This window comes from Gymnoscopelus microlampas (genome assembly GCF_963454915.1).
Source record: "Gymnoscopelus microlampas genome assembly, chromosome: 4".
Taxonomy (NCBI): Eukaryota; Metazoa; Chordata; class Actinopteri; order Myctophiformes; family Myctophidae; genus Gymnoscopelus; species Gymnoscopelus microlampas.
In genome coordinates, this window is record NC_139941.1 from 36,229,880 (window position 1) to 36,246,276 (window position 16,397).

Below are 16,397 nucleotides of genomic sequence, written 5' to 3' on the forward strand. Positions count from 1 at the left end.
TCTCTAATTTGAAAATAGCGGAAAAGATTGTTTCTGGGCAAATTAAATTTGACACTAAGCCTGTCAAAACTACAGAATACGTTATTCTCATAAAGATCTGAGAATCTGACAAGGCCTTTGTCCTTCCAATGCATGAAGGCAGCATCTAGGATAGAAGGGGCAAATAAGTGATTACAAGTTATAGGGCATTTTATAGAACTTTCTCTGAATTTAAAGTGGGAGCGTAATTGTGACCAAATCTTAAGTGTGGCAATAACCACTGGGTTTCTGGTAAATTTAGATGGTGACAGGGGTAATTTGGAGTGGATTAGTACTGGGAGCGAGGTTGAGCGGCAAGATCTAGACTCCAGCACACACCAATCAGTCAAAGGAGAGTGGAGCCAATAGGCCATCTTCTGTACATTAGCTGCCCAATAATAATATGTGAAGTTAGGCAGAGCTAAACCTCCATTATCACGGTCTCTTTGTAAAACAGAGTTTTTAATCCTAGGTTGTTTTCCTCCCCATATAAATGATGAAATTGTTTGATTTAAGGACTTGAAGAAAGATTTAGGCAAAAATAACGGAATACATTGAAAGAGGTAAGAGAATTTCGGGAGTATGGTCATTTTAACAGATTGAATTCTACCCACTAAAGATAGAGGCAAGCTATCCCATCTCTGGAGATCTAATTTCACCTGATCCATTAAAGGGTCGAAGTTAGCAGAAAACAATGAGGAAAATAAGCTGGTGACCTGTATACCCAGATATTTAAAGCCCAAATTTGAAATATGAAATGGCAGCTCTGCTTGAGTTATACTTTTAGCCAAATCATTAACTGGGTAAAATTCACTTTTTTGACAGTTCAATTTGTATCCAGAAAAGCTACCAAAATCCTTAAGAATGGAGAGTACATGGGGGACAGCAGAAACAGGATCAGATAAGTACAGCAATAAGTCATCGGCATATAAAGATACCCTATATTCCGCACCTCCGCGCATTATACCCTGAAAAAGTTGTGAGGTTCTCAAAGCAACAGATAACGGTTCAATGGCAATTGCAAATAAAAGAGGGGATAAAGGGCATCCCTGTCTTGTTCCTCTGGTTAGAGGGAAATACTCCGATCTTAAGCTATTAGTAGAGACACTCGCCTTAGGGGAGGTATATAGTAGTTGGACCCAGGATATAAAAACATCTCCAAAACCGAATTTTCTGAGTATTGCGAGCAAATAGCCCCACTCCACCCTATCAAACGCTTTCTCCGCGTCCATAGAAATGGCGGCCTCTGGTGTATTTAGGGATGGCGGGGAATATATTATGTTGAACAGCTTTCTTACATTTGAAAATGAGTGACGCTTCTGTATAAAACCAGTCTGTTCTACCGAAATAATACTTGGCAAAAGTTTTTCCAACCTAGCGGAGAGAGTCTTTGCCAAGATCTTGCTATCTACATTCAACAAAGATATAGGTCTATAGGATCCACAGTTAAGTGGGTCCTTACCTTTTTTATGAATAAGAGAAATAGTTGCCTGTGTCAGAGTAGGGGGGAGTGAACCACTGGCCAGTGACTCATTGTACATGTCGAGTAACAGAGGAGTAAGCTTTGCACCAAATTTCTTGTAAAATTCTGAGGGATAACCATCAGGGCCCGGGGATTTATTACTTTGCATTAATTTAACGGCGTCAGTTAGCTCGTCTAATTGAAGGGGTTCATCTAAATCTGTTGCCTTGGCCGCATTGAGCTTGGGAAAATCAAGGTTCGAGAGGAAGGTGGTCATACCAGACGTGTCAGTTGGAAATTCTGATTTATAGAGGGAGGAGTAGAAAGTAGCAAATGTTTGATTAATGTCAGCGGGAGTAGACTGTAATACGTTCAAATTATCCTTAATTTGTGGAATTAACCGGGTGGCAGCCTCTCGTTTTAGCTGGTGTGCCAATAGACGGCTAGATTTATCTCCGAATTCGTAGTATCTACCCTTTGATCTAAGTAATAGTTTCTCGGCTGTTGTTGTAGTTAGTAGATTAATTTGGCCTTGGAGGTCAAGTCTCTTTTTACATAAGTCTGGGTCAGGATTCAGAGCAATGAGACGGTCCAACTCAGTGATTTCCTTGCATAAATTGTCAAATTTAAGCCGTTTATTTTTGTTAGAGGATGCCGAATATGAAATTATCTGCCCTCTGAGGAATGCCTTCAATGATTCCCACAAAATAGAAGCAGAGGTGTCTCCCGTTCTGTTTGTGGCAAGAAACAGATCAATTGAACTGGAAATATAGTCACAAAACTCTTCCTCAGCCAAGAGCAGAGAGTTAAAACGCCATAAAGGTCTTTCCCCTTGACAGGCAAAAAAATTTATATCAAGCAGCAGAGCCGCATGATCCGAAATGACTATGGCCGTATAATCACAGGACTCAACAGCTGGTAAGAAGAACTGGTCTATGAAAATATAGTCAATACGAGAGAAAGTTCCGTGCCTATTTGAAAAGAATGAAAATTTCTTACTCTGAGGATTTCTGTCCCTCCAGGGATCAACACAACCATTTGCTCTCATAAACACATCAAAGGCTTTAGCCATAGCAGATTGCTGTTGGGTTCTGGGGCTCGATCTATCAAGCGACGGGCAAATCGCAGAGTTCAGATCTCCTCCGAGAATAAGACGGTGAGTGTCCAAATTCGGGAGGGACGACAGGAGGTCATTAGCAAATTTGGCATTGTCCCAATTGGGAGCATATATATTTACTAAAATTACTGGTATTTGACAAAGAGTTCCCGTCAGAATGACATATCTGCCCCCCGTGTCAACCTTAGTGGCAGAAATCGTGAAATTGAGTCTCTTATTTATTAAAATGGCTACCCCTCTTGTCCTACTATCAAGATTCGAATGAAAATACTGACCCACCCAATTACTGCGCAGTCTGGCGTGATCAGACAATCGGAGGTGGGTTTCCTGTAAAAAAACAACGTCTGACTTCAACCTCTTTAACTGTAAAAAAACCTTAGACCTTTTGATCGGACCATTCAAGCCTTTCACATTCCATGATACAAATCTAATACTGGAGTTACCACTCATAATAGCAGGGTTGAGTTTGTTGGGAATATAGGAGGTGAGTGGTCTGAAGCATTCCTATAATGTGATCAATACTCATCATAAAACACAGTTGCATTGGGCTCCGGGCGACGTCAAGCATCTGAGACAATCCATCTACAAACAGACATAAACAGAAAAAACACACAAGAAAAGGAAACAGGAAAAAAAAAAGACGAGCAAAAATAGTTGCGAGTGTAACCAATAACAATTTCCCCCTAGTCCCTAAGTCCTCCTCCCCAAAAGAAAAGAAAGACAGCGGGAAAAAACATCCAAGTCGCTTCCAATCGTCGGTACTACTACTACCCATATTCTATACTAATCGTACCGCGAGCGACTCCCACCATATCAGAAAACATCAAAGCCTTTAGATAAAAAATAAATAAAAATGAATGAAAAACATCATCATAACAATAATAAAATAGAAATAAGAAAGTACCCTTTGTCCCATTATATACCTGTAAAATCGCACTAATTTTGGTTAGACACAATGGCAGAACCTTAAATTATAAATAAAATCCCAAATAAAGACAAAAATAAATAAAACATCCAGTCCGTCCAACATATGTACTGCATAGAAATTTCAAACTTTTTACAAAAAATCGTTAATAGTAATATACATAAAAAAATATAATTCTTCCTTTAAAGACACGTTAGTAAAATAGGCAGCTACAATCATGGTCAGCATAAATGAAGTAAGGTATCAAAAATAAACAACAGACTTCTTTTTTTTTTGAAAAAAAGAAAATGAAATTCCCCCCATCATCAGGTTCAATGACACTAGTGTACAACCTCCAGACCATCTAATAGATATATAGTGTAGAATTTTCAAACATCCACTAGATGGAGACAAAGACAGCGAAGTCCCGCCCGCAGTTGCAAAGTCCACTAAAAAACTTCAATACCCAGAAATCAGAGCGGTTATCTGTAGTTCAAAGTTCAGAGTTCAAGGTTTACGGTCCATCAGACCAAAGGGGGCGCTACGCTTCAGAATCACCCGGCAAAATCACGGGCATTAACTAGCAAGTTAGCTTAGCTATATATTTGACATGAAAACAAAAAACTATTAGCACATAAAACAACGGGGGAGAAAAATAAATAAATAAAGTGTAACCATGACCATAACATCATCGATAAGTACATAAGCATCCGATCAGTCTCTAATACAGGATAATTTTCTTATAAACAAAACTTTCGTAAAAAATAAAGAAAGGGAATTATATTTAGCATAACCACCCGACAAAACCGCGGGTAGTAGGCTAGCTCAGAGAAGCATGTAATCTAAACACTATTAGTCAACAAACCACGGTATATATAATAAAAAAAAAAAGGGCCATCGAGGTTTAACTATGAGCATAATATCCTCAATAAGTACGGAAGCATCTTATCAGTCCATGACTTATTGTAATATATTTATAACAAAAGTATTCATGAGAGAAAAAATATATATACGCGACGCTTAGCGCGTTAGCATAGTTAGCCCCACTATATGTTTGTCATGAAAACTAAACACTATTAGCTAACAAACCGCGGTGAGAGAAAAATAAATAGAAATAAAAGCATCCGATCAGACTAACACAGGATAATTTCTCTATAAAACCAAACCTTCGTGGGCAATAACAAATAAAAATAAATGAAGTTTAGCAAGACCACCCGACAAAACCGCGGGTAGCAGGCTAGCTCAGATAAGCATGAAGACAATATATTATTAGCGATCAAAAAACGGCAAAACAGGGAGAGTTTATTTTTTAACTATGACCATAACACCATCAATAAGTACGGAAGCATCCGATCAGTCCGTGACTTATTATAATACGTGTGTAAAAAAATTATATTCGTGAGAAAAAGAAAGAACTACACGACGTTCAGTGCGTTAGCATAGCCAGCGTAGCTACGTATCCAACATGTAATCGAAACACTATTAGCTAGCAAACCACGGTAAAAAAAAGAAAAGCCACCGAGGTTTAACTATGATCATAGTATCTCCAATAAGTACGGAAGCATCTTATAAGTCCATGACTCATCGCAATATAATCTATAGATAAAAAAATAAAAATAAAAATGTATTCATGACTCATGAGAAAAAGACTAGAATATACGCGACGCTTAGCGCATTAGCATAGTTAGCATAGCTATATGTTTGCCATGAAAGCTAAGCATTATTAGCTAACAAACCACGGTGAAGCTTAGCATGTTAGCATATAAAGATCGCAAAAACAATATCAAGAAGTCCTAGATTTAAATAAAATTGAAAAATAATAATAAACCTACCAATAGTAATAAAAGTTAACAGGTCTAAACAGTCCGTGTAAAATTACAAAGACGACCATACATATATTAAAAAAAAAGATATAATAATAAACCTCTTGTGAAAAGAAAAAGAATCACAGCACCTAGTATGCTAGCACATAGCCGGTTTTAGCAAAACATTGAGATACTAGCCTATGTGTCGGCTTCTTCCTCGGTAGCAGAAGGTGACTTGTCCGGGGTCTTTTTCAGGAAATCCAAGGCTTCTTTCGGGGATGCGAGGCGTTGCTTTTTCCCCTCTTTTGTGGTGATGAAGAGTCGAGATGGGAAGACAAGCGACGGCTTGAAGCCTTGTTGGTATAGGTCGGACATCACGTTCTTGTAGGTCGCTCTCTCCTCCACGACTTCTTGGGGGTAGTCTTCGTATATCATGACAGGTTTTCCTTGGTAGAATAGCGACCCTCTTCTCTTACGAGCCTCCCGAACGATAGCCTCCTTCACTCTATAACGATGGACACGAGCTATTACCGCTCGAGGCCTAGAGCCGGGCGGCGGCTTAGCGGTGAGGGCCCTGTGAACAATGTCCAGCTCGGGTAGTGTAGGAAGCAGTTCTTTGCCCATGATTTCGACCAGCAGGTTAGAAAAAAACGAATTGGGCTTATCACCTTCAATAGATTCATCCAAACCTATAATTCTGACGTTATTTCTACGACCGCGTGAGTCGATATCAATCAATTTAGACCTCATTTTAGCATAGCTTTCATCCATTGCCGTGCATCTGGCCTCCAATTCTGCGACGCGGTCACTGTAACGGTTTGCGCCATCTTCCAATGAAGCCAAACGTTGCCCATGGTCAGAAATTGTTATCTGAATGTTGTCTATCTTGGCCTCAAGTGTTGCACTGGTTGATCGAAATTCGTGGGTAAGGCTTGATTTGAGGTCTTCAATTAATTTAACGACAGTATCCAAGTCTGCGTCACCCGCCGCGGCAGGTGCCGGGCCATCTTTCTTCACCTTTTTCGTCGTCATTTGTCAATTTTCACCGGATAAAAACAAAAAACAACAATGCAAAGGAAACAAACAATGTTTTTCTTCCTTTTTAACTGAGTTCTGTGTACTAATTCTGGCTTTTATAAAGTTACATTGAAAAGTTAGTGGGAGCTCTGGCTCAGGCACGTCTACTCCATCGTAACCCGGAACCGGAAGTCAAGTCCACAACTTTTTGAAGGTGTTAAAGCTAAATGGGGTAGTAGGGAGTTCCAATTGTGTGTTCCTATTATACTTTATAAATGGAAACAGATGGACATTTTTATGTCACCCAAGGTAAGTGCAGACAATTACATGAGAAAAAAAAAATCTTGTTAGGTTTTTTTTTCTCTGTAATCTGCCATGCGACATATGTGGAACTTTTGTAGCAACAGGGTAATTCCCCTTTACCACCACCCTATTGTGACCTGCCTTTGCTATCAATGCATCTCTAGGCCAAAACAACAACGGAGGGATGACCCCTCACTGACAGAGCCCTGTACTGTACCAACTCAACTTCTATGGTATGAAGAAAATGACAAAAGGTAAAAAAAATGTCAACAGCATTTTGTGAGGGTCCATTAGTTAAGCCTTAAGTTTCTTATGAATGGGGTGGGTAGGCTGCATTCCTCTGCCAGAGACCTGTGTACAGGTATGTGTATGTGTATGTGACAGGAGAGGCTCACCCTGATAACAGGTGGATTAAGGTTTCCTTTATTGTCATTCTGCATCAAGCCCCCATGGATCTCTGAACCGGAGAGAGGGTGGGTGTGTGTGTGTGTGTGTGTGTGTGGGTGGGTGGTTGGAGGGAGGCTTGTGGAACAAGCTATTTTCACAATATGAACACCTTCCACCTGCAATAGTGGCTCGATGTCAATCAAAGAGAGAACAGCAGTGGCTGAGTGACAAGGACGTTGGCGACGAGCTCACTGACTGAGTGGTGCTTAATAACCCCATCAATGGATTCACATAATATTATCGTTGCTGTAGGGTGTCCAAAACTGCTACTTTTCAGGATTTAAATTCAAATATTGCAAAAACATTGTAGTATGACGAAGTAGGGAATTAAGTTATGGAAAAACATAAGTAGTTAAAATATGGAGATAAGAGGTTTCTGCCGACAGCAACGATGTGCCCCGCCCCCCTTGGCGTTAGATTGAATCTAGCCAGGGCCTCTATGCTGTATCCCTTTATGCTTTACAACTGACAATCTCAATTTTCACAATAAATGCATTGCAATTGCCAGCAATATTGGCACAGCTGAGATCAGTGTTGGGCAACATTACTTTTAAAAGTAACTCATTAGATCATGTCATTAAAAAGTAATTACTTACATTACAGTATTACTTAGTGAGAAAAGTAACTGGTTAGACTTCTGTTGGAGCCAAAATACAATTTCTGTTTATTTAGTTTTATATTAAGAATGCCACACCTCTGCACCAGTGTAACCACCACAGGGGGCGGTTACTAATTTATACTTGGCAGTGGGTGATGAGCCAGGTGTGCAATGGGGGAAGGCCACCGTGTTCATCTTGCCATGCAGATCGGCATTCAATGTTTTTTGTATCCAAAATGACGCAATAGCTCTGGACGTTGCATTAATCATGCACACATCTGACTAAAGTCAACCCAGTTGCCCCTCGCAGTAGTAGCTACAGGTAAAGGCTCTACAACTTCTTTTAAATTACTTGCATTACTTTTTACATTTCTTGTGCAAGTTGGTTATATTGAGAGGGAGAGTAGCCTACTCAATGAGTACTGTACATTTATTGACACTTTCGTCATTGCATAGCCAATAGTCTATGGCCCATCTTCTCTGAAAGCTAATATAACAGGAATGACATACGCAATATCTCCTTTACAGTGCTTTACGATTACATTTGATTAGTGAACATAAAATCAAGAAGCCAACAAGAGTGGCCAACAGTGGAGCTGTGCTTGGCTTGGAGAGGTTTTTCAAATCGAACCTCATAGACACACCCATGCAATTTGCATTTCATGTTCTTACTCCATTCACCAGCAAATTCTAACAAATGAATTTGTAAACATCTGTGCCTTGTCAAGAAGTAGGAAATAAACAGAAACAGCACAAATGCGTTGGATGGATTTTTTTTTCCATTTGTGGCAACTGGCAACAGAAAGAACTGTCGTGTAACCAAGTAACTGAGTACTCCAATTGAAAAACGAATGCGTTACATTACTCATTACTTGAATAACATAATCTGATTATTGTAGCTAATGCGTTACTAACGTGTTACCTCCAACGTCGGAAAGTTGAGACAGCAAGAGAATGGGAGGGACCAATATTTAATTTTATTGAATCTCACCATCACCTGCACACCCGAAGTCTGACCCGACCCGTTTGGTGTGTAGGGGCCTTAACAGAAACAGAAAAATATGCCAATGACAACACCTGTGTTGTATCATGATGCAGATTATTGAATGAAAAGTATGCGATCACAGAGTTGGAAGCTAAGGAAAGTTCTTCTTTTTTTTACTTCACTGGCAATAGTGAGGACAGATATATCAATCAGCTGATGTACAATCAGAGACAGATTGAAACTGTACTCTTAAAATAAATGTAAATGTTTAATAAATGTTTTATTTAAAACTTTTTTCCCATATCATGCAGCCCTATCAGCCGGTCTGTGGGATCCAACATAGGATCCAACATGGTAAAATGGCCAAACCTCACTACCACTCACTACTTCCACAGTGGACTGTTGCCTTTCTATGTTTCTGGCATCCGCATTTCCAGTGTCCTCAACAATGGTGCTGTTGTTACGTTGGCCGTTAGTGAACCACTGGGCAAACCCAAATAGAAACAAGCAGGCGGCATGTGTGTGTGGGGGGGGAGTCAGCAAATAAACAACCCACTGGCAGGATGTCACTCAAAAGCTATTTGAGGAAGACGCTTCAATTGTCTTCGCAGTAAACCAAAAGAGGCAACCAAGCAAACAAACCAAGCGCTCCTAAGCTAAGGGCCCCCGTCACTTGTCAAACTTCCATCTGTGTCATACCAAAACAAATAAATCACTTAGAGAAATTACAGTCCGACACTTAAGTATTGTACTTGTAAGTCAATATGGATTGTGCAACCTGAATCAGTATACTGTAGATAGATGTCAATGTGTAATCAAAAAGATCTTAATAAACTTGACTTCTTTTTAAGTCCACAGAGCTGCATTTTAATGGACAAAATATGTATTATAAAGATTGATTGAAGGCCCCTTAATGGACAAAAGAGATTGTCCACATCTCCAAACCCCTTGTGCTCCCACCCATTTTAATAAACGTAAGTAGCTTTCAAAAAGTGATTGAAAAATAGATAACCATATAACCAAAGGGGTCACTCCATTTCAAAATGTACCTTCTTGGCAGGTCGGTGCTCGTTTGTACCCACATGATGCTGCATTAAAACTGTACTAACAGCAGCAGTGATAAGTAGGCGGGCCTAATTAAATCTGTGTATGCCGTGGGAGGACGGGGCATAATAATAAATCAGGCTGACTGTCTAATATACCTGAGCCTGGGAGCTAGCGTGGAAGAAGCGAGGGAGGACTGAGGCTACCGCTGGCCCCGTATAACAGATAAGACAGCTCTGGAGGTAATCTGACTCTAAGTCTGTGGATAAAGGCAGTTTGTCTCTTCTCGGGCTGTCTGTCCACACCTGCAGGGTAATTAGGCCCTAATTATGAGAGAGAGGTCCGCTTCCCCTTCATGTTATTAAATAAGAGCCAGCCTTGGCCAGCCAAGGCATCTCTCAACACAGGCAAGGGGCTGGCGACCTTCAGATCAAACGCACCCACTATCTGTGCCTCCCCCAGACCTTGTCATCCACCTCCTCCTGGACTCTATATATGAGAACTGCTGCTGTGGAGGGAGGGTGTTCAAATCTGTTTTTTTTTTTCGTTTGGGGTTTGCGTAGGAAAGTCTCGTCCACATTCCTCGCCTGGCTCTTTGGTGCTGGTATCATGTGATCGGCAGCTAGTCCACCTGAGCTGCCCCCTCCCTGTCATATTCTGCCATTCATAAATAAAGAGCAGCAGGGGACGGAGGGAGGGAAGGGAGGGATATACTGATCACAGGCAGCTTTTTATTATAGTAGCTCTATAATGGCCCAGCTTCACAGGAGCCATTACGGAGGCATGGGATCCCGAGATCCCCTGTTCTGATATCCTCATCGTCAAATATGAGATCTGAGCTTGGTGATGAAAAATTGAAAGTAGCTTACACATAGCTGAAAAGCATGCAGTCTAGATAGGCTGACCTGTGGAAAGTTAAAGCCAAGACAGGCTATAACCTGTCAATCTAGAATCACATTTCTTCACGCAAACTTGTAGACGTCTAGAATGCAACTGCAGACAAACTGAAAACGAATAATAATAGCCTTTGGGGCTGAATGTTTCAGAGAAAGTAGTTAAATCCCTCCTTTTGCTGCCATAAAATACCTCAGCTATTAGTCATTCTGCTCTTTATCAGAACCAATGGCTTTATCTTCTATTTCCTATTTCTTTTTGCCATTCCTCATTAGGAGACGGAGCACTTCCACCTCCCAGGGGGGTGGAGGGGGGGGGGGGGTGGAGATCAGCTCTGCCACTAGGACCACGGGGGCGGCAGTGGCTCAGGGGTTGAGTGGCCGGATCCCGGATGGCAACCGCGAGGTTCCCAGTTCGATCCCGGGCTCCCCCAGAGTTAGTGTCGAAGTGTCCTTGAGCAATATGCTGAACCCCTAATTTTGCTCCCGATGAGCAGGTCATGTGTGAATGTGTGTGTGAATGCAAATGCACAATCTATGTAAAGCGCTTTGGATAAAACGCTATATAGATGCACCATTTAGGACTTTCTCATTTAGGTCATTTCTTATTTCAAACACAGCTTTGCTACCTACAATTTACAAAACATATGTATCCATAATAACATAAACCTTACTTCCTAGATATGGGGTTTTCACATGTTCATGCCATGGACCCCAAAATGTACTTTCAATAGATGATTGATTGACCCTTTTAAAATCATTCTGTTCTTGGGGCCCCTGATATGAAATATGTTTATGCTTGGTTTAAATTAAATTGTCTAAATGTCATTGTACATTTGTACAGCAGAAACAAATCATAGTGGTGATATTGAAACATACTCATTTAACTGTGGGCCTCCTGTAACCCCTGATGCTCCTGTCCAGAACAATTTGACAGTTTAACTGTCATAAAATCCTAGATCATAAACACTGAAAACAATCGCCTACAATACTTGCCAGTTGCCACCCCCTCATCACATGGCCTGCTTAGACGTTTGGGCCACAGGAGAAGAATATATCAGACTGGATGCCTAATATTTTGTTAAACCAGTCATTTCATCTTTTAGGGCCCCTGAGAGCCCTTGGCTCTGGGAATATTCCAAATGTTTCACCGCTAGGCTATTTTGCGCCCCGTTGCACTATGGCTCAATAGGCACAGTGCCTGCCCTCCAGACAAATGGCTCATAGGCACAGTGCCCTCCAGACATACTCCTGTGACAATCCTAGAATCAACAAGTAGGGAGAAGTATTCCCATTCGCCCATTTTACATTTTGGGCATGCACTGATCCGTTACAATTGTAGAATACGCTTAGATTCCAAGACAATCGACATTTTAAAACACCAACAGAGAATAGTTACCCCCAGACAGTGCTCCCCACCCCCGCCCCCCCCCGCCCCCAAACACACACACACGGATCCTGCAGAGGAGGAGAAGGAAACCCATGTGTCAAATGGAGAGCCAGGTCCATTATAAAAACCTGGTAAGATAAACAGGGTAGGAAGTGGCAGCACACACACCCTTTATTGTGTGACGGGAGACATTGGTCACTTGGCCGGTGGAGGGTGGTGTGGTGTATCTGGCCTGGACAAACACACACCCCCTTCCCTGTCAGTTAGAGGATGAAGTCAGACACAAGTGGACCCACACCCACTGTCACTCACGGCGCCAGTGAGCGGGAAGAGGTGGCATTGTTCATATCAACGGCGTGAATGCTACGCAGGGGCCACTGCAGATAAGGACTCAATGGCTTGTGGCTCTCATTGAGGCAAGCACTAATGGAGCACCCAACAGTGTGTCATTTGATTTAGGAGGTACTGACTGTGGCCAACAGGTACCCAAGACCTTATCTGTTTGTATTATCACCTATTTCCTCTGCTAGGTGATTTACTTGCACACCAGAGGACAAAAGGGACACAAGAGGCCCGACAGCCGATGTGTCATCCTCTGCCACTATGTGAGTGCTCCAAGACCGTGACGCCCTGCAGTCAAAACATGAAAACAAATAACGTGTTTGTGATGCACTAATCCCAAATATTTTAGAGTAGAACATAGGAGAGGGGGGACTGCATTTCAGACTCACTCAAGAATGTCTGCAAATTCTTGAGGGAGTAACATTGAGAGAGCAGGTAGGGGTTCAGTGTCAAAAATCATTTCCATTAAGGACAACCAATTGGCAATAACTAAATTGAACTAAACTAGTCTAATTTAAGTAGGCCTACAACAGAAAACTCTCTGTAGTCCTCAGGAATAAACTCAACATGATATACAAGAGTTGAATGAAGACAACATCATTACAGTAGTCCAAACAGACCAGTAATAATGCCATCATCATAGCTATAGCACAAGTCTATAGCAACAAGAAGATAAATATTGGATAACTCCATAGTCCTCCATCAAAATGGATAAATCTGCACCAACAACACACAGATGCCACTGTGTACCCTGTACTGCATATGCAATGTGTCTCCTTGGTCGCTCCCACTCAATTTCTGAGCATTTTATTACATTGTATCGCATTTAAAACTCAATGGTAGTGTTACACCTGCTGAAATGTGCATATACCTAAATAGATATCCATAGAATAAAATGATCTCACCATGATGCCATTCATTCCATTGACACATTGACTTTAGAAAATAAGGTCCATACAGTGAACACAGTAAATGCAAACTTAATTTTGAATCTGATGTTATGACATGAAGTGGAGCTGCAGACATGCTCACCTCAGAGCAGGGGTCTTCAACAGGGGGTCCGGGACCCCTAGGGGATCCTCAGAGTTACTACAGGAGGGCTGCCAAATCTTTGTGTGATAGGAACTTTTTTTTACATTAACCACTCGAACCCTCCACTTGAACCCTAGCATCCCTATTAGCCGATCTACAAGCTCACAATGCCTCACAGCGTAAGGTGGCGAAGAGGTTTGGTGTAGAGGAAAAAAAAGAGCAGACCAAGTACAGAGTGAAAGGTCTGGTTACATGGTAAATGTCTGAAAATAGTAAATACACATGAACATGAAACCAACATAACACTGATGATAGTGCTGTCAAACAAGTCTATGAATCTATGGAAAAGTTTAATCTGCAACATACTTTTATACGATATGTAGTCGGGGTCCCTGCCTCATCTCTGTCAGCTAAGGGGTCCTTGCGCTGAAAAACATTGAAGACCTCTTCCTCAGAGACATTCAGGTTTCTCTTTAGTTAGCTGTGTAGAGGTGGGCAATGGCCCAGATCTTAAATTTATATCAAAAGTAACACATCTGGCTGTAAATCACACCCAGATTCAGAAAAAGTTCTTGTCACAATGACATTTTTTGCCATCACATGGGAATTTGAAATGATTTTTTTTAAATTGTACAGTCACAATCTTTTAGCTTTTGAAATATTGAAAACATAAAAAATATTGTACAATTACGCATTTTAGAATTCAGTAGCTCCCTTTTAAAACAAAAATAAAACAATATCCTGATCCTCTCCTACAGTCAGCTGTATCAGATGTAGTTTTATGCTAAAAAACAAAGGGTAGTACTATAACAGTTTTAATAATTAACATAATAATGTGAAAGAGTATAGCCAATTTTATGATTTTAGAATAATTGCAATCCAAGTAATTATGAAGCGAAATATTACAATCCAGTTAATGTATGAATGATAAAAGTTTGTAATGTTGTTGTGGTGGTAAATTAATTGGCTACACAGAGGGCACGTGCGCATACACGTACTGTATGCAAACACACACAGCCTCTCACTCTCGTGTTCAGCCTTTACCTTTCCTCGCTTTGAAGTGTCAGATTCGTCCCTTGTAAAATGACAACATGGATGTATGGATACTTAGGACTGGTGTGGAACACATAATATGTGTTATGAAGAATACTATTCTTCTAGCTTATGGAAGATTGTCACAAAATCAACTTGAACGAAAACCTAACAAACTCTGGGACTTCCATGTACTGTTGTTCTCATGTCTTACTAAATAAAGTACATCAATCAATCAAGGATCACACGCAGGATAACTTGAGTGAACACTGTAGTAACGGCCTGCTCTGCAGTGGTGTAAAGTTAACTACATTTACTCAAGTACTGTACTTAAAGGGATATTTCACTTTCAAAAAAACTTTTGGTCATTTTATGGTCTACTCAGGCCCTTGTGAACCCCCCAGACAGTTTTTAAGTTGCTTGATTCAGTATTTAGATATTTGATATTCATTTTATCAGCCACGCCCCCTTCCTATACAAACCCATTGTAACTTCAAACTCAATTTTTAACCCGTTTAACCATCAAAAACACCCGTCCTTGGTTCTGGTGACTCACCCTGCCCTCCTAATGCATGAGAGGGCCGTGTTTTTTTTATGACTTTTTTCATTTATTTTTAATATTTTTTTTTGAAAAATGAAAAAATTAAATACAAAATATATATTAAAAATAAATGAAAAAAGTTATCAAAAAAACACAGCCCTCTCATGCATTAGGAGGGCAGGGTGAGGCACCAGAACCAAGGACGGGTGTTTTTGATGGTTAAACGGGTTAAAAATAGAGTTTGAAGTTACAATGGGTTTGTATAGGAAGGGGGCGTGGCTGGCAAAATGAATATCAAATATCTAAATACTGAATCAAGCAACTTAAAAACTGTCTGGGGGGTTCACAAAAGCCTGAGTAGACCATAAAATGACCAAAAGTTTTTTTGAAAGTGAAATATCCCTTTAAGTAAAATTTTGGCATCATTTTACTTTACTTGAGTATTTCCAATTTTCAACACTTTTACTCCACTACATCTCAGAGACAAATATTGTACTTTTACTACAATTATTTGAACACTTTGTAGATTCACATAGCTATATTTGGCAATTTGAAAATAGCCAATCTACAAGCTCACATTGCGACACGTTGTGACTTGTGAGCTTGTAGATCTGCTATATTCAAAGGATGTTTATACATTTCAAAATGTGTCAAATCAAATGGGACAGTCTGCATAACGAGTACTTTCTATTTTACTTACTTATGTACTTTTACTCAAGTCAATTTTGAATACCGAACTTGTACTCCTAACGGACTATTTCTACAATAGGTCAATGATACTTTTACTTAAGTAAAACATGTGAGTAACGTCTCCCATCGCTGTCTATCATTCCTCGTCACTCTCGTGTATCGCCAAAGCAATCCTGCACCCGCCTGCAGTATTGAGCCTAGTATCTACCACACGGTACAAACGGTATTTATCCGTGGACACATGTATTTCACCACAACACTCAAGACACACGAGTCAAATGGTCTCAATACGAGAAGAAGTCAACAAACTGCAGTCTGGTAAACAAACAGCCAGGCATGTTTTAGGAAGCGAACAACAAAGCAGCATTCCCTTCCTATTTCTCTAACAGCAGCATTGAGCAACAACAGGCAAAACACAGCAGTTGATTCATTATTTTTGCGAAAGCTCACAAAGTAATATTTATCGGTAACAGTGACATAATAATAACAAAATGCTACCTGTCATCGCGTGAAGAACCAAAACATGCGCCATGTTGATTTGAACATGAAGGACCCTATTTTCAGTGTAGCTGCCCATAAATGTGCCTGTTCGAATAAGCGAGGCCAATTCCATCTACCTCCCCCAATTTAACTGTTAAAATAATAAGGTGATAAATAGTATGCAATATAAAATAGCAATATTTTAAAATATATATTTAAAAAAACAATATAATTGTTTCTTTGCAAACAATATTATCATTTTATTTGCACTTGATTATAGTGGATAAGTAAAAATAT

General features: G+C 40.3%; 1 protein-coding gene across 2 annotated transcripts in view; it reads right to left on the reverse strand.

Annotated features, from left to right (window-relative positions):
* The window catches only part of gnb1l (guanine nucleotide binding protein (G protein), beta polypeptide 1-like), a 52,331-nt gene extending 36,167 nt beyond the window's left edge, over window positions 1-16,164 (reverse strand). Inside the window, exon 1 of one of the 2 annotated variants that reach the window (XM_084055802.1) lies at window positions 16,119-16,164. The gene's annotated coding sequence lies outside the window, so the exon portion shown is untranslated. Of the gene's footprint in view, window positions 1-13,723; window positions 13,767-16,118 lie in introns of those variants that run through there. The other variant, XM_084055803.1, reaches the window with a different exon arrangement.
* Between the last annotated feature and the right edge of the window lie 233 nt (window positions 16,165-16,397).